The following is a 14,238-nucleotide window of genomic DNA, read 5'->3' as shown; positions in this document are numbered from 1 at the left end:
GAACAAGGTGCAGTGTGAAAGACCTTGAGAGTGGAACACCTTGGTTTGTGGAAGACTGTGGGGTTGGAAGTCTGTGGGGTTGGAAGTCTGTGCTGTGCGGGAGACTGCGAGGGTGGAAAAGCTTGCTGTATGGAACACTGTGAGGGTGGAATGGACTGGTGTGTGGAAAACCATGAGGGTGAAAGACAATGCTGTGTGGAAAATCAAGAGGATTGTATTATGTGCTACATGGAAAACCTTGTGTGTGGAAGACCGTGCTGTGTGGAATATTGTGAGGGTGAAAAACTTTGGTATGTGGAAGGTTATGAAGGTGGAATACTTGCTATGTGGAAAACCGTTCACTGTGGAAGATTGTGATGGTGGAACATCTTACAGGGTGGAAGATCATGCTGTGTGGAAGACCATGAGGGTGGAAGATTGCATTATGTGGAAAATGGTGAGTGTAGGCCCATTGCTGTTTGGAAGACCATGATCCTAGGGGACTTGGCTATATGGAAGACCATGAGTGCAGAATTTCTTGCTGTATGAAAGACATAGAGGGTGGAAGGCATTGCTGTGAAAGACCATGAAGGTGGAACACCTTGCTGTGGGGAAGACCATGAAGGTGGATGACTAGGGTGTGTAAAAGACCTTGAGGATGGGGCACTCTGCTGTGTGAAGTCAGTGAAGGTAGAATTCTTCCTGTTGGTAGTGACTTGAATAAAAGACCGTGAGGGTGGAACGTGGTGCTGTGCAGAACATGGAAGACCATAAGGGTGAAAGACTGGGCTGGGTGGAAGATGGTGGAATCTTCCTCTGTGAGGAAGATTGTGAGGGCTGAACACCTGGCTTTGTAGAAGACTGTGAAGGTGGAAGAACATGCTGTATAGATGCTGTTGTGGGAGGAACGCCTTACTGTGTTATGTGGAACACCTTGCTATGTGGAAATCTGTATTGTATGGAAGATTATGAAGGTAGCAACTGTAGGGGTGGAAAACTGCTGTGTGGAAGACTGTGGGGGGGACACCTTGATATATGGTAGAATGTACTGTGTAGAATATCATAGGGTGGAAGAGTATGCTGTGTGGAAGACTATGACGGTGGAACTCCTTGCTGTTTGGAAGAACATGAGTGAGGAACACCTTGCTGTGGGGAAGACTATGAGGCTGGGACATTGTGCTATGTGGAAGACTATGAGGTTGAGACACCATGAGACGTGGAAGACTGTCAGTGTGGAACAGTGTCTTGTTTGGGAGACTGTGAGATCGAAATTCTCTGTAGGGAACAGAATGATGTATGGTATTCCATGAGGGTGGGTGTTCCTTTGGCAGAATGTGGCTTGGAAGCTTCATCTGTGTACTAGATAGCTGTCACTCCTGTTAAGAGCAAAGCACTACTCTGGATGGGACAGGGGCCTTGTGGTCCCTGCTGTTTGACAGCCCATGTGTGGAAGTCCTGTAGCTGGATCCAGCCTGGCAAGTGGAGTCCATGTGAGGACATAAAATCAAGTTGGCCATGTTCGTGTCAATGCCTGTCCTTCCTTTACCCCCAGTAGCTCTCAGCTGATGAGCAAACAATTGCCTACCAAGAGCAGGGGTCCTGGAGAGAGAGCCTGGCAATATCCATGCAGGGCCATCGTGTCCATATTGCCCTTCATCTGAGAGGGCTGTTGGTCAGGATTTGATGATGCAGATTCATCACACTCTATATATTGTGAGAAAAATTGGCATGCAGAAATGGAGAGGAGTAGAGAAGATTGTGTATATGCAGGAGTGGGTAGAGCAGAGAGTGAGGACTTTGTACACACAAGACCAGGAGGAGCAGAGAGGACTCTGAACAAATATGACCTGGACAGCAGAGAAGACTTGTGTATAAATGTGCAGGAGGAGAGAGGACTCTGTACACACGTGAGTGAGGAGAACATAAGGGACTCTTCACACTCATGGCCAGAGAGCATAGCAGATTCTACACACACATCAGCAGGGGAAGCAGAGGGACACTGTACACAGGGACAGGAGGAGGAGAGGGATGCTGCACAAGAGGAACAGGAGGGAGAGAGGGATGCTGTACACAGGAGCAGGAAAGGGATGAGGTACGTGGAAGGAGGAGGAGAGGAATGCTGCACACGGAGGAGCAAGAGGAAAGGGACACTGCACACACAGCAGCAGGGTGAGCAGAGAGGACTCTGTGCACTCAGGAGTTGGTGTGGCCCAATTACTGTTCACTCAGGACGGGCATCAGGCAGAGTTGTACTTCTAGATCCTGGATTCCCTTGTCGGCCCCTCCCAGGCTCTATGTTTTTAATTTAATTTAATATTTTTATACTCTGAATTGAACTCAGGGCCTTTGTATAGTGCTACATATGCAGCCCATGAATTTTTTATTTTGAGAGCGTGTTTCACTAAATCACTAAATTGTACATCCTGAACTTGTATTTGTGATCCTCCCGCCTCCTCTCTCAGAGTGCTAGTGAAGCAGAACTTAAAGTAAAACAAGTTTTTTCCAGCTCTGGGTAGCTCCCCCCTCAGTCACACACCCCCATAGCTATAACTCCTTGTTCTGATACAGATAAAATTGGCAACCATGTCCTGTAAACAAAGTTTATGTCATCTTGTTCTCACAAGATTCACAAAGCTCTGTCTTCTTTCAAGGCTAAATTACAAAACTGTCTGCCCTTGTCCTGTTTCCGTAAACTCACTTGCTATGTCACTAGAAAGACCACCATGCTTTGACCAAATGTATAAAACCAGAGCCTATCCTTAGTTCTGGGCTCAACCTTTGGACATTAGTCTGTTGAGCCAGTGTTCACCTAAAACCTGGAATGAAATCCTCCTGTTTCCCAGTGGTCTCTCCTGTCTCTTAAATCCTGCAACATTTCAGTGACCAGAGAGGACAGATTTGCTGTCTTCCTTGCCTGCAGGCCTGGGAGGGCCCCAAGCTCCAGAAATCCTGAGACCCCTAGTGCCACTGGTTGAAATTTCAGCTTAGAGAGGGAATCAGCCTTCTCACAGCCCAGTGACTTCTCTCCCTGTCAGTGCAAATGGAACCTGTGGGGATTCAGGATGATTCTGGAACAGTGCACTACAGGACCACAGTCAGGTTTTGGGGTCCAGGGGAAACCCATCTTGTTAGGATGGAAGGGGAGGCTGATCACCTCCTGGGGTACTGAGTAATCTGACATGGATTGAGTCAGATGAAACCTACAAGTCCAAGTGGAGCATGGCCGTTGCCTGCAGTGAGAATGGCTCACAAAAGGTGTATCAAGTAGTCAGGCTCAGGGGGAGTTGGATGAAAAAACTGGTTGGAAAAAATGGAATTAAGAGATGCCTGAGTGCATGTGAATAAATGGAGTGAGAAAACCGGAGAAAGTGCCAGAAAGCAAGGGGTGAGATAGTGCAAGGGGCACTCCTGGCTTTGGGACTCACAGGGCCAGTGCTCGCGCACCGTCACCAGCCTGATGCTGCCTGCAGGTGTCTGCAAGCTGGAGCGGCCCCAGGTTGGGGCCAAAGTTGAAGAGCTGTGACCATGTCCTGCCAGACATGAGGAAGTTTTACAGGAGGAATCAAATTACAAATTTTAGCTACTTGATAAATGTACTTTTGGTTTCCAATTTGAGTTACTGTTTTTAATTGATATGCTTAAAGCATTTCTTATACATGGGAAATTCTTGAATTGTAATTACAGGGTTAACTTGCTCTTTGCTCTTTTGGCTTAAGATAACATCACTGATTCAAGGTTACTTAGAAGTCTATTGGCAGTCAGTCAAATTTAAAATGTAACAATCTGAGAAGAGGAAAAAAAAAAAAGAAAGAGAAGGACACTTTAAAATCCTAACTGCTCAGGGCTGGGGATTTAGCTCAGTGGTTCTGGTGCCTGCCTCATAAGCATAAGGTCCTGAATTCGATCCCTGGTACCAAAACACAAAACAACAACAACAACAAATCCAAGCAGCTGTAGCCAAGTTTGTTATAGAAGGTTTATAGTAAATGAGATGGAGTAAAATATTAAGAATGTTATATGTATAAGAGATATACTTTTTTTTCGGTACCGGGGATTGAACTTGGGACCTTGCACTTGTGAGGCAGGTGGCAGCACCACTGAGCTAAATCCTAACAGATACTTTTGATATGAGAGGATTTTGTATGATAAAAGTTTTGTCCTGCTACAGAGATTAAAAAAAAAGAGATAATGACAAAACTGGAAAGCTTATGTATGTCAAGGAAAAGCTTGGGGAAGTAGTTTTTCAAAAGAAGTGTATATGATTGCTTGTTAGTTTGGTGGAGCTCAGGTTGTTTCTTCTAAAAACTCCTGCAAGGGGAGATGATCAAATTGGCCTAAATTGAAAGTGTTTGAGAGAGTGATTTTCTTTTTGTATATCCTTTTATTGGTACATTTTAGGTGTACACTATAATGACATTCATCGTTGGAAATATGCACCTTTACATACTCTCTTGTTTCTTATTTTTTCCCCCTTCCCCTGCCCACCCTTCAATCCCGAGAGAGTGATTTTCATTACAGCAGAGTAGATATGGGAGGACAAGCACCAAAACCAACCCCATTAGAAGATATGTTAAAGAACTTTATTTTTTTAATTTTAATTTTAATTTTTTTTGTACCAGGGATCGAACTCAGGACCTTGTGCTTTTGAGGCCAGCACCAGAACCACTGAGCTAAATCCCTGGCCCTGTTAATGAACTTTAAAAGAGGCTATACAGGGCCAGGGATTTAGCTCAGTGGTTTCACTGCCTGCTCCGCAAGCGCAAGGACTGGAGTTCAATCCCCGGTACCAAAAAAAAAGAAAAAAAACCATATAGGGGACTGTGGAGTAAAGGTGACCCCTCAAAGGTTGAGAACTCTTTGGGAAATAAATTGGCCCTCTTTTGATGTTGGGTGGTTGGCCGAGGGACAACTGACAGGGGAATGATTGGTGATGTACACAGAGTGTTAACCAGAGATAGAGAATGGCCAGGGCACCTGGATCAGTTTCCCTACATTGACTCCTGGTTAAATATAGTCCAGACTTGACCCGCTTGGCTACAGCCCCGTTTGGAGGCTTTATTATAAGACATTTGTGGCCTGAGCGGGGGGGGGGCGGGCAATAAAGAGAACCAAGAAAGCCAACCCTATGAAAGCTGCCAGAGGAGACAGACATTCTCCCACTTTATGCCCCAATCTACCTGCCTTTACCAGGACCAGTTTGTGGGGAAATAGGATCAGATGGTAGCAAGTCTCAGCCACCACTGTAGGGAAACAGGGTAAAGGGATGTTACTAGAACCTCTGCATTAAGTCCTAGTCTCCTGTGAGGCATGACAGCACAAGGCAAATTAATTAATATATAGACAGAAAAAATAGAAGAAATAAGACAGAGAAGAAGCTGAGCTTTGGGCCTGATCAGTGCTGCTCTGGGTGCAAAGACAAAAGACCCTCAGCTTGCCACACCTTTATTCAGTACGTCGGGAGAAACAAATGCAAAAGGTGATTCAGAGGCCAACAGCAGCAACGGTGGTGAAAATCCTAGAACAATGAGGAACTATGCAGATGAAGATTTTGTTCCTCCCAGGATGTCTTCAGCTGGTGTAATCTTGTCCTGGAGCATCACAGCATCACTGGACCATTGAGGTTTTAGCCGTGAGTGGAGGCAAAGATGGAGTTATGTCTGGACATGCCATAGCTGGCCTGTAGGTAGGAAAATTAGGTCCTAATCACAATTTTATTGTGAAATGATTTTTCCCCCAAATCATGTAGAATTTCCCAACACACCACCACCCCCAGAAAAAATTGGAGCCATTGCCCCAGGGGAAAAGTGAGGAAGGCCCAAATGAGCAGATGAGTCATCTCTGATCAGGCTGCCCAAGGATCTTGCAAATGCCCCTCTGGGAAAGTAAGGCAACCATTTATTATGATATGGATGGCCAAATCCAAGGGGGAAATTGGACCTTTGTCTACCAGCCCTTCTCAACCACTGACCTCCTCAATTGGAAACAATATACTCCCTCCTATATGGAGAAGCCCCAGGACCTTATAGACCATTCAAGTGCCACACTTAGTTATAACCTTAATGGACCAGAGAGGGCACCATTGGTTATCACATCCAAAGATGACTTGATATTAAGGGCTCCTATGTGAAAATCCCTGCATAACCCTAGAGACAGTGAATGCTTTTTTTTTTTTTTTGGTACCGGGGATCAAATTTGGGACCTTGACCTTGCAAGGCAGGTGGTGGAACCACTGAGCTAAATCCCTGGCCCGAGACAGTGAACACTCTTAATCCAGCTACCTTGCTTCCAGTCGAACTGGAAGACCCTCTTCATGACTGTGGACAAAGTATTCTTGAGCCATGGAGATCTCACAGATTGCCATCTCAGAGACCCAGATGTTAAATACTTCACAAATGGAAATAATTTTGTGCTAAATGGGGTCCAATGGACAGAGCATGGAATGGTGATATTGGACTCTGTGGTAGAGGCCCAGCTTCTGCCTACCAGAACCTCAGTCCAAAAGGTAGAGCTAATAGCCTTGATAAGGGCTCATTTGCTAGCAAGGGACAAAAAGGCTAACATCTACTGATTCCAAATATGCCTTTGCAATATTGCTTGTATATGGTGCTATATATAAGAAAAGAGGGCTCTTAACTGCTAGGGAAAAAAATAAAATATAAAGAAAAAATACAACTCCTAGATGCTGTATAGACCCCAAAGAAAATGGCTGTTATACACTACAGGGGGTACCAATGGACTGGGACATTGGAACCTAGAGAAAACCAAAAGGTGGAAAGAGAAACAAAACTGGCTGCTTTGACAAACCCACAACTCAAAAGAGGGGCCCTGGTCATGCCCCTCACCCTGGAGCCTCTTCTCCCAGAGACGCCCAATTACTCCTCAAATAAAAAAGCCTAGTTTGCCCAAGAAACTAGAAATATATCAAAGGAGGTGATAAAAACTTTCTAATGGGAGACTGGCCATCCCTGAAATGATAGCCCCCAGGTTTATAAAACAATTCCATCAAGAGTCTCACATAGAGCACTAGAGACATTGCTAGGCCATCATTTCTATATGCCACAGTGCACTGCCATCACCTGAACTATTTGTCAACAATGCTTAACCTGTGGTCAAAACAACCCAAGACAAGGGCACACCTGGCCCCCAGGTATTCAAGAGATGGAGGCTACCCTCTGTGAAAACTTGCTTATGGACTTCACTAAAATGCCTCGAGTGGAAGGTTATTGATATATGTTGGTGCTTGTCTGCATCTTCTCAGGATGGGTTAAAGCCTTCCCCACCCAAATAGAAAAGGCATTGGAGGTGACAAAGATGTTGTTAAGAGACATCATCCCAAGATTGGGACTACCACTGACCTTGGAGTCCAACAATGGACCAGAATTCATAGCCAAAATAGTTCAGGAGCTCACATAGATCTTAAAAATAAAATAAAATAAAATAAATAAAAACTACAAACAGCCAACCAGCCATAGAACTTAGAAAAATAAAGGACATAATTGGACACTCAAACAATTGTTTAAAAAATATTGCCAAGAAACCCACCTGAGATAGGATCAAGTCCTGCCCATGATCCTCCTCTGAGTCAGGTGCATTCTCACAAAACAAACTGGGTATTCCCCATATGAGGTCTTGTTTGGCTGGCTACCCCCAATCATAAGTCAAATTAAGCATGATCTCTGTGAGTTAGGGGAATTGACTTTAAAGAGACAAATACAGGCTTTGAGAGTAGTCCTACAAGATATCCATAGCTGGATACAAGAAAAAAAAAATAGCCATAAGCTTTACAGACCTAATATACCCATTCAAACTTGGGGACTTTATTTGGGTCAAAAAATAGAATCTCACCATCCTATATCCCATATGGGACGGGCCCCATACTGTTATCCTGCCCACCCCCACAGCTGTTAAAATTGCAGAAACTGTGCCTTGGACCTACTACAGTCAGCTGAAGCCAGCTGCCCAAAACAAGTGGACTAGCCAGCAAGATCCAGACCACCTGAACCAGCTGATCCTGCAATGAGATCAGGCCGCCACCAGAAACAACAGCCCTGTTCTAGTCACCCTGGAAACTGACCATGGCTGATGCCTGAAGAAACAGTGGCCCTGCTCTGGTCACTCTGGAAGCTGACCAGTCTACACACAGTTAAAACTTGAGGATCAATATAGTCACAATGACAATATAAGTTTCTTATCCTCTTTGTTATAATTCTCCTTTGCCTCCTACCCCTACTTGTCAAAAACATTCAGTAGGCCATAGAGAACACACCATCAACACCCAACTAATGACTCCAACCAAGTACCAACCTCTGCTTCCCCTTGTGACAAAATATTAATAATGATAATGATGATGCTCTCTATTGAAACTTAATATAGAAAGCATCAAGGAGGGGGATGAAGCAGAACTTAATGGAAAACAAGTTTTTCCCAGCCTGGGGCTGCTCCCCCTCAGGTCACCCTCCCCTCCCTGTAGCTATAACTCCTTGTTCTGGTACAGATAAAATTGGCACCTAAGTCTTGTAAACAAAGTTTATGTCATCTTGTTTTCACAAGATTCACAAGGCTCTGTCTTCTTTCAAGGCTAAATTACAAAACTGTCTGTCCTTGTCCTGTTTCTATAAACTCGCTTGCTATGTCACTAGAAAGACCTCCCCACTTTGACCAAATGCACAAAACTGGAGCCTATCCTTAGCTCTGGGATCATCCTTTGGATATTAGTCCATTAAGCTGGTGTTCACCTAAAACCTAGAATAAAATCCTCTTGTTTCCCAGTGGTCTCTCCTGTCTCTTAAATCCTGCAACACTAGGAAGACAAGTGTGCACCACCAGGCTTGGTTTTCTGTGGAATGTGTCTTCCACTAGTGGCACATGTGTGTCCTTCTGAAGTGTTAAGAGAGTGTGCTCTTCTGCCCATTAAGTCCACACGACACAATGTCTGCAGTATGGTGGATGAATCTGTGTCCTGTGGAAGGGTCCATAACCTAGTTCCTGGTAAACTAGATGCAGCTTCTGGGCTGGAGCACTGACATCCTGGAGTGAGGGGCTGACCATCTTGCTAAGGGTGCAGAAAAGCCAGCACCAGGCTGTGCTGACTGCTGAGCACTGGAACCACATCAGGGTGGCAGCCACAGTCATCTCTGTCCAAGTGTACAGGGATCTGTGGGTAGCTTTCAATGAGCTGCTTTCATTCTCCAAGACCAATTTGTTTCTGCATAGGTCAAACAGGTGAGGTGATTGGGCCTGAGGGAGCTGCCCTGCCCTGGAATTGTGGATGGTGGCACTTTTTCCTGACTCTTCCTTACTTATGTATTAGTTTTTGCACTCCTGCTTCCCTTGGTAAAGGCAGCTCTGATGGCTCCAGTGGCATTTCCTATCCCAACAGCTTGCACAAGGAGCCAATATGGGTTCCGAGTGCATCTGGAAATGGTGATTAAGCACAGAATTGGTTCAGGGACCCCTGGTCCCGAGAGATGAACCTGGGCTAGGACTCCATAGAGTACCTGACCTTCACAATCCACTCTGTTAGGCCACAGTGAACTCTCAGGTCACCAGGAACTGGTCAGTTTGGAGCCAGCATCCCTGGAATCTGTGCATTTCCCCTTCCTCAACCACATCTAGCTAAGGAGCAGTCCCTACAGGCCTTCTGGGACGGCTGGGAGGAAGACTTATGGGAAAATCTTTACAGTGTGACCAGGTTGTTCTCAAGAGCACTGCCCCTGCTTCAACTCGAGGGCTGTGGCTCAATTGGAATTGGCCAAGGGGCTATGTTCTCTGCTGTGGTGGTTCACTCCAGGCTTCGACAAGGACTGGGGGTTGGCCTCTGTCCCCCACCCCGGTTCACACACTGGACTCCTGACCCCCGTGTGATGGCATTTGCAGGAGGGGATTTGGGAGGTCACTGGAGTTAGGTGGGGCTTGGGATGATGGGATTAGTGTCCTTAGAATGAAGCTCAGTGCTCCCCATCCCACATGCACTGAGCCCAGGCCTGTGAGGCCAGATTGAGATGGAACCAAGAAGAGACCAGAACCAGATCCTGCTGCACCCTCATGTTAGACTTCCAGTCTATGGGGCAGTGAGAGGATGGATTTTTCTCTATGTTTACAGGTCCAGGTTGACCCAACCACAGCCATCTTGAGCTGTTACCACTAGGACTTCCCTGGGTGACCTTTGTCTGCTTTCCATGTGGTTTCCAGGCAAACCATAAATGGACGTAACCATGAGAGTGGTAAGTGACTGGAACTTGTCAGTGCCAGTGTCTCACTTGGGGTTCAGCAGAGGAACAGAGTTAATGCAACATATAAAGGATTTACAAAGTAGGCTTACAGTGACTGCCTGCAGAGTCAAGGGTGGATGAATGCAAAAGGGCCATCTGTGTGCTGGAGGGCTGAGCTCACTGCAGAGTCCAGTGTGAGTCTGTATTGGAAAGCTGAAGGGTCTGCACTGGCAGGCTGAAGGAAACACCCAAAAGTGATGGTAAAGACTGGCACTCCTCCAAAGAAGCAAAAAGGGAGACTTCCTTCTTTCCCTTTTCATTCCACCTGGGCTACAAGCATGTTTGCTGGTGCCACCTGAAGGAGTCTGACCACTGCCATCCTAGGCTAACCAGAGACCACTTTAAGCCTCTTTCATCCTATTATGCTTTTATACCTACTAAAGATGTATAATCATGGGTTAATAAGCCCAATAACCATGGCTACACTCTGTAACTCCCATCATTCTTCAGCCCTGCTCTTGCCAGGCAGTCTCCACTCCCTGTTTGTTCTCAAACCATGTCCTGGCAGGTAGCTTTTCACTGAGCTCTGCCCCCCCCGCAAAGTCCCATTTTGATCTTCTCCTTTCATAGTCCCCTTTATACTCATGACCCTATAAAGACCTCTGAGCCTGTATGAAAGCTACGGGTCTGGTCTAAGTGCCAGGCAGTCCCGCTCAGGAAATAAACTTGTTAGGAAATAAACTCAGTTGGAAATGCACTTGTCCTGTGAGTTCCTACCTTTGTTTTTCCTAACACAACCCACACCCAGGGAAGTCTTCTCTCTTCAGTAAGGCAGTTACCCAGACACACCCACCGCTGTGCTCCCCTAATCTACCAGGTGTTTTTTGTTCAAGCTGACAAAACAATTAACTATCACAGCAAGGAATGTGTCCAACATAGTGGATGTTTGCTTGAGGTGAAGTCACTTTCTCCTGATCATTATGTATGCTCTTTCTTGAGACCCTAATTGTGGGGTCCACTGGCCTCGCTGCGTCTAGAGCCATGCTTCTGTTAGGAAGTTCCCAACAAACTGCTCTCTGTGCAGTCCTGGCTCCGTCTACAAGCTCAGCCCCACAACCCCATCCCTAACACTGTGTGCATCAGTGCTCCAGCCCACAGCTCAGCCAATCCACAGGATAAAGTGTCACTGGCCATATTGGTATCACACATTGGGACCTGGTGTTTCAGAACACCAGGGTATTTTGTTATGGCAGCACAAGCTGACTAATAAACATACATTCACCATACCTAGAGTTTCTCTGACTACACAGATCAAGCGAGAGTTTAGCAAGCTGCCTGTCAATTTTAATCCTAGGACATGGAACAATTAGCCGATAGCATAGATGTCTAAGGCCAAGACACCCTGGTGTACTTATCTTTCTTTTATGCACTGCCCATTACGGGGCCACACTCCCTCCCCTGCATCCTGAGTAAGATAGGAGCCTCTAGACCCCATTTCCATGCAGCCATTTTTGAGCTCCCACCAGTCATTCTTACAGCCCTGGTGGAGATGGGCTGGGGCGGGGGAGAGGACCCAGACAGGCAGGTGAGCGAATACAACATACAGCACTTTAGCATTTTTTTTTTCTGGTACCAGTGATCGAACTCAGGACTTTTCACTTTCGAGGCAGGCACAGCACTACCGAGCTAAATCCTGGCCCTAGCACTTTGGCAGTTTAAAAGAGGGAGATACTTAGCTTTTAAGAATAGTTTTAGGTTTAAAGAGATACTAAGAAGATAATACAGAGATTCCCATGAGCCCTGATCCTACAGCTTCCCCTATTACTAACATCCTTCCTTTAGGTGGCGTATTTATCAGAGTTAAGGAACAATGTTGATCCACTGCTTTTAACCAAATGCAGTCCATGCTTCATATCTCCTCAGCTTTCCCCAATGTCCTTTTCGGCCCCAGCGTCCCGTCCAGGACCCCGAGACATTCAGTCCTCAGCCTCTGCAGCGCTTGTCGGCAGGGACAGAGCTTCAGACTCTGCTGTCTCTGAGGAGCTGGGTGGCTGTGCTGCAGGATCTCCACTGTCCACTTTGTCTGCTGCTTTCTTCATGATTACACAGGGCGGTGGGGCTTAGGGAGGAAACCCCAGGGGCAGCGCATCCTCTCGTCATGTCACCCCGGGTCCCCACTGTCCCCAGGGCTGTGACTGTTGATGCTGACCGTGAGCACCTGGCTGAGTGTCTCCCTGGTCTCCACAGCAGCCCCCGCCTTGCTCGCTGGAAGGGGTTGGTGTAGTGTGCACAGTCACGTGTGTGGGGACCTAGACTCCTGCTCCCCAGGGTGCAGTGTCTATGGAGGTCACCTGGAATTTCACATGGGAGATCTGTCCCTCTTCCCCTATTTATTGATTTATTTGTAACACCATGGACTCCTGGATATTTACAGTACATTTTGGGTTATAATGTATTGGTACTTTATTTTGTTGCTCAAATGTTACAACTTTGGCCACTGGGAGCTCTCTAGTTGCTCATACACAATTGTGTGTTTTGTTATTGTTTTGTTTCATTTTCCCAAGCACCTTTTTACTTCCTGGCACTACAAGATGCTAAATGCTCATTTTGTACATTTCCTGCCCCAGTCCTGCAATTGGCAGCTCCCCAGGGAGTGGAGAATGGGTTAGAAGCCACAATCTGGGTTTGGGAAGGCTTACTGCCACTGGGCTGGTGTCTTCTTCACGCCTGTTCAGCAGAAAACACACAGATATGTGTGCGTGCAGCTTCTGTTCATGCAGCTCCTGGGATCCCATGTACGTTAAATGCCAGTTCTTGATGTCTCTAGTGCTCATCCTTAGCCCATGCATGTGCCTGTCCTTCTGCCTCAGTTCACAAACTTTCTCTCCCACAGCAAGGGTCTAACTCACCACCTGCTCTCCATTTACTACCTACTCCTCCAGCCTGTCTGGGGGAGGCACCTCCACCAACCACAGCACAGAGCTCTTGCGACTCCCTTATCCTTTGGCTTCAGGTGCCACTCATTTCCGAAGTCAGCCAGCTCAGGTCAGCCTATGTCTTCTCCCCTCCAGTAGGCTGGCTTCATACACTTGTGTTACAGTTACGTTCTCTTGTCACATGTGCATTCTCCCCTGGGATCCCATACCCCCTAAACTCTTGGTTAACGTTTTCATGCATTAATGTTTACTCATTGTGGTGTCTGTCTCTCTCTGTGGGTGTTTTCCCAAAGTGCACTGACTTGTACTTCCTCCATCAAGGAAGGTGAGCTTCTGTTGCTCTTCATCCTCACAAGTAGTGGGTGCTGTCAGTTTTTGGATTGTAGCCATTTTTGTAGATGCGATTGGTGTCTTGTTGTTTCAATTTGCAATTCCCTAATGGTACATGATGGGGCAGGTTTTCATACACTCATGTATGCCCTCTGTATGACTTTTCTGTTGAGGTGTCTGTTTAACCTAACCCTTTGGCTCATATTAAAATTAGGTTATTTTTAAATACATAGGACACACGTGTGTAAACACTGAATAGTTTCTCTGGTGTAAAAAACTAAAAGTGTAAATAAGGATCAAGATGTATAATTGATATTGTGAAATAGGAAGAAAAGGTCTAAAGGAGCAGGGGAAGTGCAAGGGGTAGGGGAAAGGAAAGAAGGGAAAAGAAAAAATATGAGAAAAGGAAAAACATGGAAACAGTCATTGCAAATAAGGAGGGATGGAGGGGGTGAAGGGAGGGCTGGGAATGGGGAAAAATAAGAACCAAGATACATCATGTACAGGTACAAGAGCCCAATGATGAATGTAACTGTACTGTATACCTAAAATGAACCAATAAACTTAATGGGGAAAAAATTAGGTTATTTTTCTTATTTTGCTGTACTAGGGATTGAGCCTAGAACCTTTGCACTGGGTTGCATCCCCAGACCTTCCTCAATTTTTTTCCCATTAAGTTTATTGGTACATTTTAGGTATGCAATAGTTACATTCATCACTGGGAACTTGTACCTTTACCTTCGTTAATTTTTTGAGACAAGGTCTCACTGAGTCACTAAGTT

This window comes from Heterocephalus glaber, unplaced genomic scaffold (assembly GCF_053883595.1).
Source record: "Heterocephalus glaber isolate CG9 unplaced genomic scaffold, H.glaber_assembly_v1.0 deba00001428, whole genome shotgun sequence".
Classification (NCBI taxonomy): domain Eukaryota; kingdom Metazoa; phylum Chordata; class Mammalia; order Rodentia; family Bathyergidae; genus Heterocephalus; species Heterocephalus glaber.
The sequence above is the reverse complement of the archived record's forward strand: the minus strand, read 5'-3'. Positions refer to the sequence as shown.